The 9,929-nt window shown below is 40.8% G+C and overlaps 1 non-coding gene and 1 pseudogene across 1 annotated transcript; one reads left to right on the plus strand and one right to left on the minus strand.

Annotated features, from left to right (window-relative positions):
* Positions 1–5,672: 5,672 nt before the first annotated feature.
* LOC123815618 lies at positions 5,673–7,209 on the minus strand (annotated as a pseudogene).
* An 849-nt stretch (positions 7,210–8,058) lies between these two features.
* On the plus strand, positions 8,059–8,185 carry LOC123815999. The gene has a single exon (XR_006785211.1). It is a non-coding gene; the product is annotated as a small nucleolar RNA SNORA25 (small nucleolar RNA).
* The last annotated feature ends 1,744 nt before the right edge of the window (positions 8,186–9,929 follow it).

Consider the following 9,929-nt stretch of genomic DNA (forward strand, 5'->3'; position numbering starts at 1 on the left):
TCATGGGAGACACAAACAGTAAACATATACATGATGAACTATATGGTACATTAGACCCTGATGAATGATGTGGAGGACACTGAGGAGGGTAATGCTAAGGAGGGGGACACTATTATATAGACAATGGTCTCTGTTAATTTTGAGTGGGAACCCGAAAAAGCGAGGGAAGAGGCCAGATATCTGGGGAAGAGCTGCCTGGTCAAATGGAACAGAAGTGCAAGGCCATAGTCAGGGGCATGCTTAGCAGGCTGAAGCTAACACAGAGGCCAGTGTGGGAGGAGTGGAATGAACACGGGCAAGAGCAGGAGGACATGAAGTCAAAGAGCTGGCAGGGGCCAGACCAGGTAGGACCATGTATGACTTAGGATGTACAAGGAAAAGCCACTAGAGGGTGTAGCAGAGATGTGACGTAATCCAACTTAGCCTTTAGAAGGAATCACTGTAGCTGCTGTGTTGGAAATAGACCTTAGGGAACCAGGCAGAAGTGGGAGTTAGAAGATTATTGTAATAACCCAGGCAGGAAATGAAGGTGACTTGGACCAGGTCAGTAGTGGTGGCGAGAATGAAATGGAATCAAATGTAGACGTATTGTGGAGGTAAAATTAGCAGGATGTTCAGTGGATTAGAGGTGGTGTACTAGAAGGCTTCTAATTTTTTGAGCAGTGGAGATACCTGTTCCTAATGAAACTGAGACATGAGTCAATTTAATTGAATGGAGGAGTGAAGGAGGAAAGATCAGAGATTGCTTTTAGAGATAAATTGAAGATGCTTTTAAAATATGCATTCTTACATTTTAGATAGACTAGGACTTCAGGCCAAGATGGAGGCATAGGTAAATACACTTTGCCTCCTCACACAACCAAAAAAGGACAAGAACAAATTTAAAAACAAAATATAATCAGACCTTCCAGAAAATTGAACTGTATGGAAGTCTGACAACCAAGGAGTTAAAGAAGAAATATTCATCCAGACTGGTAGCAGGGGTGGAGACTGGCAGCCGGGGTGGAGAGGACTCAAAGCAAAGTGGCAGCTGGAGGACCTGGCAAGGTAGGGGCTGGTGGAACAGACAGTCCCACATTTGTCTGAGGATAAACTGGGAGGAACAACTGGGGAAAGGGATAGATCCTGCAACCCAGAGTTCCAGGGCGAGGAAATAAAGCCTCAAAACTCTGACTGAAACACCTGTGAGGGCTGAGGTGGCAGAAGAAACTCCCAGCCTCAAAGGAGAGTTCATTGGAGAGACCCACAGGGACCTAGACTGTACCCACCCACTTGGGAATCCACACTAGAAGGGCCCAGTTTAAATGTGGGTAGCAGGGGAAGTGACTGAAAGCCGACCGAGAGCTAAGCAAGCAGCATTGTTCCCTCATGGACACCTCCCCACCTATAGCACCACTATTCGGCCACATGGGTTGCCCATGTCCTGGCGAATAACTAAGGCTCCACCCCTTACTACATAACAGGTGAGCCAAGACAAAAAAAGTATGGCCCAAATTGAAGAACACATCAAAGCTCTGGAAAAAAACACAACTAAGTGATGAAGAGATAGCCAACTTATTAGATGCAGAGTTCAAAACACTGGTAATAAGGATGCTCACAGAAATGGTTCAGTATGGTCACAAAATGGAGGAAAAAGTGAAGGCTATGCAAAATGAAACAAAAAAATATATAGCAAGCGAATAGTGAAGGGAAGGAAACTGGGACTCAACTCAACAATTTGGACAGGAAGGAAGAAATAAACATTCAACCACAATAGAATGAAGAATCAAGAATTCAAAAAATGAGGAGAGGCTAAGGAACCTCTGGGACAACTTTATATGTTCCAACATCCAAATCATAGGGATTCCAGAAGGAGAAGAGGAAGGGCAAGAAATTGAAAACTTGCTTGAAAACATAATGAAGGAGAACTTCCGTAATCTGGCAAAGGAAATAGACTTCCAGGAAGTACAGGAAGCCCAGAGAGTCCCCAAAAAAGTTGGACCCAAGGAAGCACACACCAAGGCACATCCTGATTACATTACCCAAGATTAAAGAGAAGGAGAGAATCTTCAAAGCAGCAAGAGAAAAGGAGACAGTTACCTACAAAGGAGGTAATCATAAGACAATCAGCTGATTTCTTAAAAGAAACCTAGGCAAGAAGGAGTTGGAAAGAAGTATTCAAAGTCATGAAAGGGAAGGACCTACATCCAAGATTACTCTATCCAACAAAGCTATCATTTGGAATGGAAGGGCAGATAAAGTGCTTCCCTGATAAGGTCAAGTTAAAGGAGTTCATCATTAACAAGCTCTTATTATATGAAATGTTAAAGGGACTTACCTAAGAAAATAAAAAATATGAACAGTAAAATGACAACAAACTCATAACTATCAACAACCAAACCTAAAAGAAATGAAAACAAAAATGAACTAAGTAAACACTAGAACAGGAACAGATTCACAGAAATGGAGATCACATGGATTGTTATTAGTGGGTAGGGGGAAAGGGAAGAATGGGGAAAAAAGTACAGGGAGTAAGCATAAATGGTAGGTACAAAATAGACAGGGGGAGGTTAAGAATAGTATGGGGAATGGAGAGGCCAAGGAACATATATGTATGACCCATGGACATGAGCTAAGGAGGAGGTGGGGGGATGCTGGTGGGAGGAGGGGATACAGGTTGGAAGAGAATAAAGGGGAGAAAAAAATGAGACAACTGTAATAGCATAATCAATAAAATATATTTTAAAAATTAGATAGACTAGGACAGAGTTCAAGGGAAAGGTTGAGGCTGGTGTCCTTCTTTCAGCCCCTGAGACAGCAGATGGCCAAAAACGTGAGTGGGAACAAAGCCAAGAGGAGTGTCGGGGCTGAGACTTGGAACATCCCACACTGAAAGGGGCTGACTGTGGTTTAACTGTCCAGACGTTCAGCGTTGCCATCCCCCAACCCAAATGCTGGCTTCTGTGGCTATAGCCCAGTCTGTCTTCCTCACTCTACACTTTGCCCATGGTGTGTGCTCAGTAAATATTTGGTAAATGAGTGAATAAAGTCAATTATTAGTCCCAAGCCCTGTTTGCAGGGGTTACCAAGATAAAGAAAAAAGAAGTATGGAAAGACCGCTTCTGGCTTTGTTTCCAGTCCCCATCACTCAGTCCTCCCCACGGGAGAAAGAATGACTCACCTGCTTGACGAATTTGGGAAAGGAAACGGAGCCTGGGAGGCCCAGCAGGCTCTGGGCTCTTGCCTTCCCCAGAAGATAGGTCTGAAGTTGTAAGTAAGATGGCAACTGGGGGCTGGGAGAGGAAGAGCAGAGTGTCAATGATCTGCCCTCAAACCTCAATGTGTTGTTGCGTGGTCTTTTGTGACTGGTTTCTTTTACTTACACTGTTTTCAAGGTTCATCCATATTGTAGCACACATCCGTTTCTTATTCTTTCTTATGGTGCACTACTTTCCACTGAAAGGATATGCATGTTTTCTTTACAGACATTTGGATTGTATCCACCTTCGACTATTATAAATAATGCTACTATGAACACTCATGGCCAAGCTTTTGTGTGGATATGTTTTCAATTCTTGTGGTTATATACCTACCAGTGACATTGTCAAAGAGTATCTTCATGTTTAACTTTCTGAGAAAATTCCAGCCTGTTTTTCAAGGCACATGCTCCATTTTACATTCCAACCAGAGGTGTATGAGGGTTCTGATTTCTCCACAACACTTGTTATTATTTGATTATAGTCATCCTACTGGTTGTGAAGTTGTATCTCATTGAGATTAAGATTTTCATTTTTCCAATGGATAATAATGTTGAAGATCTTTTGATGTGTTTGTTGTCCATTTGTACATTTTTCTTTATTTCTTCCCTCTGCACACACAACTGGCTTCAATCCTATTTCAATCATACTGGTTGACCTTATATTTGTAACGTTAACTTGAGACTTTAAGTAAAACATAGTTCTTAGCCTTCCCCCAAACACAAAGATCTTAAAACTAATTACTACTTCATCCCATCTTAACTGTTACCTACTATTTTATTCCAACTTTATTTTTATACTTTCTAAGTTTGTCATTATCATTTTATAATGTCACTACTTACTTAGTAATTCATGTAAACACATTCACCATTTACACTGCTTGCCACTGTTGACTGCATCTCTCTCTTTCCTTCTAAGTTCAATGATCTTCTTCCTAAAGAACATGCTTGAGGGTCTTTTACAATAAGACCCTATGAGTAACTACTTTTATTCCTTTGATTTAAAAAATTATCTTATTCTTGAATGATAGCTTTTTTGTATAATATCTGAGTTACTTTGCTTTAATATTTTGAAATAGGATTCTTAGATTCCACATATGAGTGAAATCATATGATATTTGTCTTTTTCTCACTTGCTTGTTTCACTTAGCAAAGTTCCCCAGGTCCATCCATACTATCACAAAGGGTAAAATTTTCTTTTTTATGGCAGAGTAAAAAAGTCTTTTTTACGGCCTTTTTACCGTCTTTTTTATGGCCAGGTCCATTGTGTAAATGTCCCGTAGTTGTTTCATCTCCTCATCCACCGATGGACACTTGGGCTGCTTCCACATGTTGACAAGTGTACATAATGCTTCAATGAATATAGGGGTGTTTATGTTTTTTTGGATTAGTGTTGGGGATTCCTTCATGTATGTTCCCAGAAGTGGGATAGCTGGATTGAAAGGCAGATCCATTTTTAAATTTTTGAGGTATGTGCATACTGGTTTCCACAGAGGCTGCACCAGCCTGCACCCCCACCAATATCAAAAGGTTTCCCCTTTCTCCACATCCTCACCAGCACTTATTTGTGATCATATTCCATTATGGTTTTAATTCACAATTCCCTGATTATTAATGTGATTGGTCAATTTTTGTATGTTTGTTGATAATCTTAAGTATTTCTTTGGAGAAGTGCCAGTTCAAGTCTTTGGCCTATTTTTCTACTGAGTTGTGTTTTTGGTTTTATTCATTAATTTGCATGATTCCAATCCTTTATTGGTTATATGTGTAGCAAATACTTTTCCCAGTCTATGTGCTGAATTCCATTCTATAGTGTCTTTTTTCATGAAGACAAGTTTTTAGTTTTAATGTTGCAGAATGTATTGATATTTTCCTCTAATTGCTTTTTATATCTTGACAAAGAAAAATCGTCCCTACCATTATTAGTTCAGGAGGTATCCTGTCTCACCTTCTAGAAGATACAGGAGAAAATAATCTCTTATGTTACCGTTTATTATTTTTTTAAGATTTAAAGGTTTTTATTTATTTATTTTTGGAAAGAGGGAGAAGGGAGGGAGAAAGGGGGAGAGAAATATCAATGTGTGGTTGCCTCTCATGTGGCCCCCAGTGGGGACCTAGCCTGCAACCCAGGCATGTATCCTGACTGGGAATCGAACTGGCAATGCTTTCGTTCGCAGCCCACACTCAACCCACTGAGCTACACCAGCCAGGGCTTATGTTACCTTTCAGAAGGGTTATACTTTTGACTTTCACATTAGGGCTTTAAACCACATGGAATTTATTTTTTTATTTTATTTATATTTTTTATTCACTAATAAAGTTTATTTGTTTTCCCTGATTGATTTAAAATCTTTTCATATTGTTTGATTCTCTTTTCTGCAGTTAAACTAGAAAGTCATAGTTTTTCTCCTAAAAACCATAATGACGTTCTATCTTATCAAATGCCCTCCCGGATTTTCTTGTCAGCCTGCTTCAGGGAAATCCACGTGTTCAATATACTTGCTCACAGTTTGGCCCACACCAAATAGTTGCTTAATCAATTTCTCAGCCACAAACTGAGCTGACATAGATCTGTCTGGGGAAAGTATGATTAAACAGCCAAGACTACTGGGTAGTCGAAGAGAAGACCACATATCTTGAGCGCCCCCAGTCTGGAGTGAAAGGAGGACAGCTGATAATTGGATACACAGTGTGACCAGACATCACTGGTCCCAAACCATTGCTCCTGCCGGCCCCAGCTGCAAATACAGTAGGAATGCCATTTCCTTCATATTCTGCTTTAATCCTCAGAGTTTCTTCTGGTCCTTTATGGGCAGAGGGTACCCGAAGTTCACATGGAATGCCAAAATTCTCACAAACGGTCTTGATTTTTCCACAATGACCAAGATCAGAAGCCGAGCCCATCAACACTCCAACCCTGCACTGACTTTCTGGTTTCAGAAGCAACTCCTGCACCTTCGGCAACCCACCCACAATTTCTCTTTCCCATCTGGAGCCTTTCAGAAATTACTTCCTTGAGGTCATGATAGGACTATTGTCTTTCCGTTGGCTTCTATCTCCTGATGGCCAGAGTCTCCAGGAGTCATTATCAATAATATCAGCAAGAACAATTTCTTTGGTGGTGACATCAACACAAAATCCAGTCTTTTTATCAACCAGCGTGCAGTGCAACTGGGATTTCTCCAGGACCTCAGACACAGCCTGTATAGCAGGACTTATGATGTAGGACTCAGGACTCTGGCCCTGTAACAAGTCCAGCAGAGCAAAATTTTGCAGCAGTGAGTTGTTCCTCAGGCCACTGTGGATCATTACAGCATCATCCTTAAGAAACATCTCCAGTTTAGGAGAGTAAAATTTGTACCCTTCCTTGACACCGGGATGTCTTTTGAGAAAAGAACTAGTTGCTATTCCTCTACAAACCCGTCCAGTTGGAATCACTTAACCCTTAGATGCAATGAAAGCTGTCTCCCCACATTTTCTGGTGAAAGCAGTTTCAATACCTGCTTCCTGTAACAACTGAAAAATACAACTAGTAACTTTCGTTGAGATTGCAGCTTTTCCTTCCAGGGGATTCTTTCTGGCTGCATTTCCTGCTGTAATCTGGTCCTTGGGCTGCAGGAGGACTTTTCCAGGACTATCTACCAATTCGTAGGCTTTTTTAAACATTTGTTTATTTATTTATGTGTTTACTTATTTATTTATTTCTAGAGAGAGGGGAAGGGAGGGAGAAAGAGAGGGAGACAAACATAGATATGACAAACATCAATTGGTTGCCTCTCGCATTTGCCTCAACCAGGGAATCCGCAACCCAGGCACATGCCCTGACCAGGAATCCAACAAGTGACCCTTTGCTTTTTGGGATGTTGCCCAACCAACTAAGCTACGCCAGTCAGGGTCAGTTCATAGACTTCTTTCATTTTACACTCATAGAGCTTTTTTTTACTAATGTTCAGTACCTCAGCTGTCACCTTCATCGTGGGTGGGCTGGGGGTAGCAGCCAATCTAGGAAGAGATGCAGGACTCTGACAAAGAGGAGTGGTCAGAGTGGAATTTGTTTTTATAAATGGAGTGAGGGAGGGATTCCATTTCTTTCTCTTTGTCTCCCTTTCCTTCCCCCACTCCTCTATCTCTGATTAACTCATTTGACCTAGTCCCATTTATGCTAACGTTTGTTCTTCTCCTACTGATGTGTCATGCAACCTCACTCATCTATCAAGTGTTTGTGGGCATGAGGGTCTGTTTCTGAACTCTCTGTCATCTCCTGTGGTCTATTTGTTTCCCTCTACAGCCATCTCCATGCCACACTGACATAATTACTATTGCTCTGTGTTAGTCCATTTTTTCTTTTATTAAAATTTATTTCTAACTATACTTGACATGACATATTAGTTTCAGGTGTACAGAATAGTGAATAGACATTTACATACCTTGCAAAATGAGCACCACAGGCCTCACACTGTATTAGTCTCCCCATCTCAGAGAGCGAGTCCTCCACTCGTGCTCATCTCCAAGACCGCCTTGGCCATCTTCAACTCCTCCTATTTCCATGTAAATTTTAGAATCAACTTAAGTCCCACAAAAACTTGGGGTTTATTTTGGATCTCATTTAATCCATAAGTCAGTTTGAGGATAATGATCATCTTAACCACACTCAGTCTTCCAATCTCTGAGCTTAGTATCTGTCTCCCTGAAATATCTTCCTTAATATCAGTAACAGTTTATTTTCCTTGAAGAAAGCTTACATATCTTATATTAGATTTGTTCCTAGACACATACTATTTTATACCATTGACAAAGGTACCTTTTAAATATTTACTTTCTGTAGGTCATTTCAGAGGGAGCTTAGAGGACCAACACCAGGAACTCTTATTGCTATGACCTAAGAGTGAAGTTCTCCATAGAATGTAATACACACTCGATAGTGCTATGTTTTCCTGAGAAGATAGAAGATTTAAAAAGAAACATTTACTTTCTATTTGTTCCTGGGAAGTAGAAATAATCAATATTTATGAATGAATTTTTGTATCCAGCAACCTTACCAAATTCTCCTATTCATTCTAATAGCTTTTCTATTGGCTCTATTGGAGTTTCATATTATCTTCAAATGACAGTTTGTTTCTGTGCTGTCCTTAGGTTTTTTATTTCTTTTTCCTATATATTGAACTGGCTAGGGCTTTCAGTAAGGCGCTGACTCCAGAGTGACTGAATTTTAGATTCATAGTTTGAAGTGCCGTCAATGGGATTTGCTGACAAACTGCGTTTAGACTGTGACAGGGATGAAGGTTGAGTTTAAGGTTGTTAGTCTGACCTACTGGAAGGATGGCATTGTCATTGATTGCACACAAGGCCAGAGGTTTGCTGAGCATGTAGGGAAGGCAATTCAATAAAGAAAAGCAAAAACTGATGCTTATTGGCAATGAATGCTCCAACAGACTTTAGGCTGGTTTTCCACTTTTGAAATAACTCCCTCAAGGAAAGATTTCAACATATACCAGTGCTCTCAGTGGGGTTTGACTTGTGACTTCCTGTTCAACCACTGCCCTCTGCAGGGACTTCTCACAGAGCTGTGCACCAAATCTGACCCAAAAATTAGGATAATCTTTCCCTCCAGCTCCAATCTTTCTTGTCTACACACACACACACACACACACACACACACACACACCTGCCTGTCGTCTTCTGCAATCTTTCCCCAGGTCAGATAACTATAAGAGAACCTCTCACCCAGAAAACATGGTTCCTGCAAGGACATGCTAGAAAGGCCAGCTGCATTTCTGCAGGGTTAACCTAAGAACAAGGAAGAAACAACAAAGGGGTGACCATTGCAAAAGAGATTCTTGGTCATACAAAAAGGCCTTTTTTCCTAGATAGTTCCTGAGTTTCACTGTGTCTTCCCAGGTATCAGTAAAGCCTTAGGTGATCTTGCACAAAAAAGTGACACTCTAAACAGGTGGCACACTTAACAGTTCAAATCACTCAGTTCCTTGAGGTTACTCAACACAGCTGGAGGGTTATGTCATTAGGGCAGAGGTGTCAAACTCATTTTCACCAGGGGCTGCATCAGCCTCAACGTTGCTTTCAGAGGGCCAAAATAATTTTAGGACTGTATCAATGTAACTACTCTACAACTGTTAAGGAGTTGAAATTACATTCGGCCCTTTGAAGGCAACCAGAGGGCTGATGTGGCCCCCGGTAAAAATGAGTTTGACGACCCTGCATTAGGATAAGGGTGACAGTCCACCACCTCTCACCTGTCCACCCCTCACCTGCCACCCACTCTCAATAAGGGAAGCCCCAAAAAGGAAGCAACACTGTCCTATAAACCTCAGCGACTACCATGTAATAGGCATACGATCATAGTTTTGGGAATTGACATTTTAAAGCCTTTTTAAAAAATCACCTGAGTTAAATTGATTGCAACTTAAAGTTAATATTATTCAAAATAGATGAGTCAAGAAATAGCATTATCACTACGGGAGGCTAATATCAGAAGAAACAGAAAGGAAGTTACAAACTTTCCCTCTAAAGAGTGGAATTCTAGTAGGGAGAGGACCTATGTTTTTAAAATACGATTTTCACCGTTTTCATTTTTGTGCCAATTGAAATTGACTTGATGATTTTCTACATGTTTAGGTTATACACATTCCCAACATCCTATTCATTTTTCGTATGGCGTGCCTTTGTCATCCACACA

The sequence above is a fragment of the Phyllostomus hastatus genome, unplaced genomic scaffold (genome assembly GCF_019186645.2).
Source record: "Phyllostomus hastatus isolate PE091 unplaced genomic scaffold, TTU_PhHast_1.1 phas_contig_196, whole genome shotgun sequence".
NCBI classification, from domain to species: domain Eukaryota; kingdom Metazoa; phylum Chordata; class Mammalia; order Chiroptera; family Phyllostomidae; genus Phyllostomus; species Phyllostomus hastatus.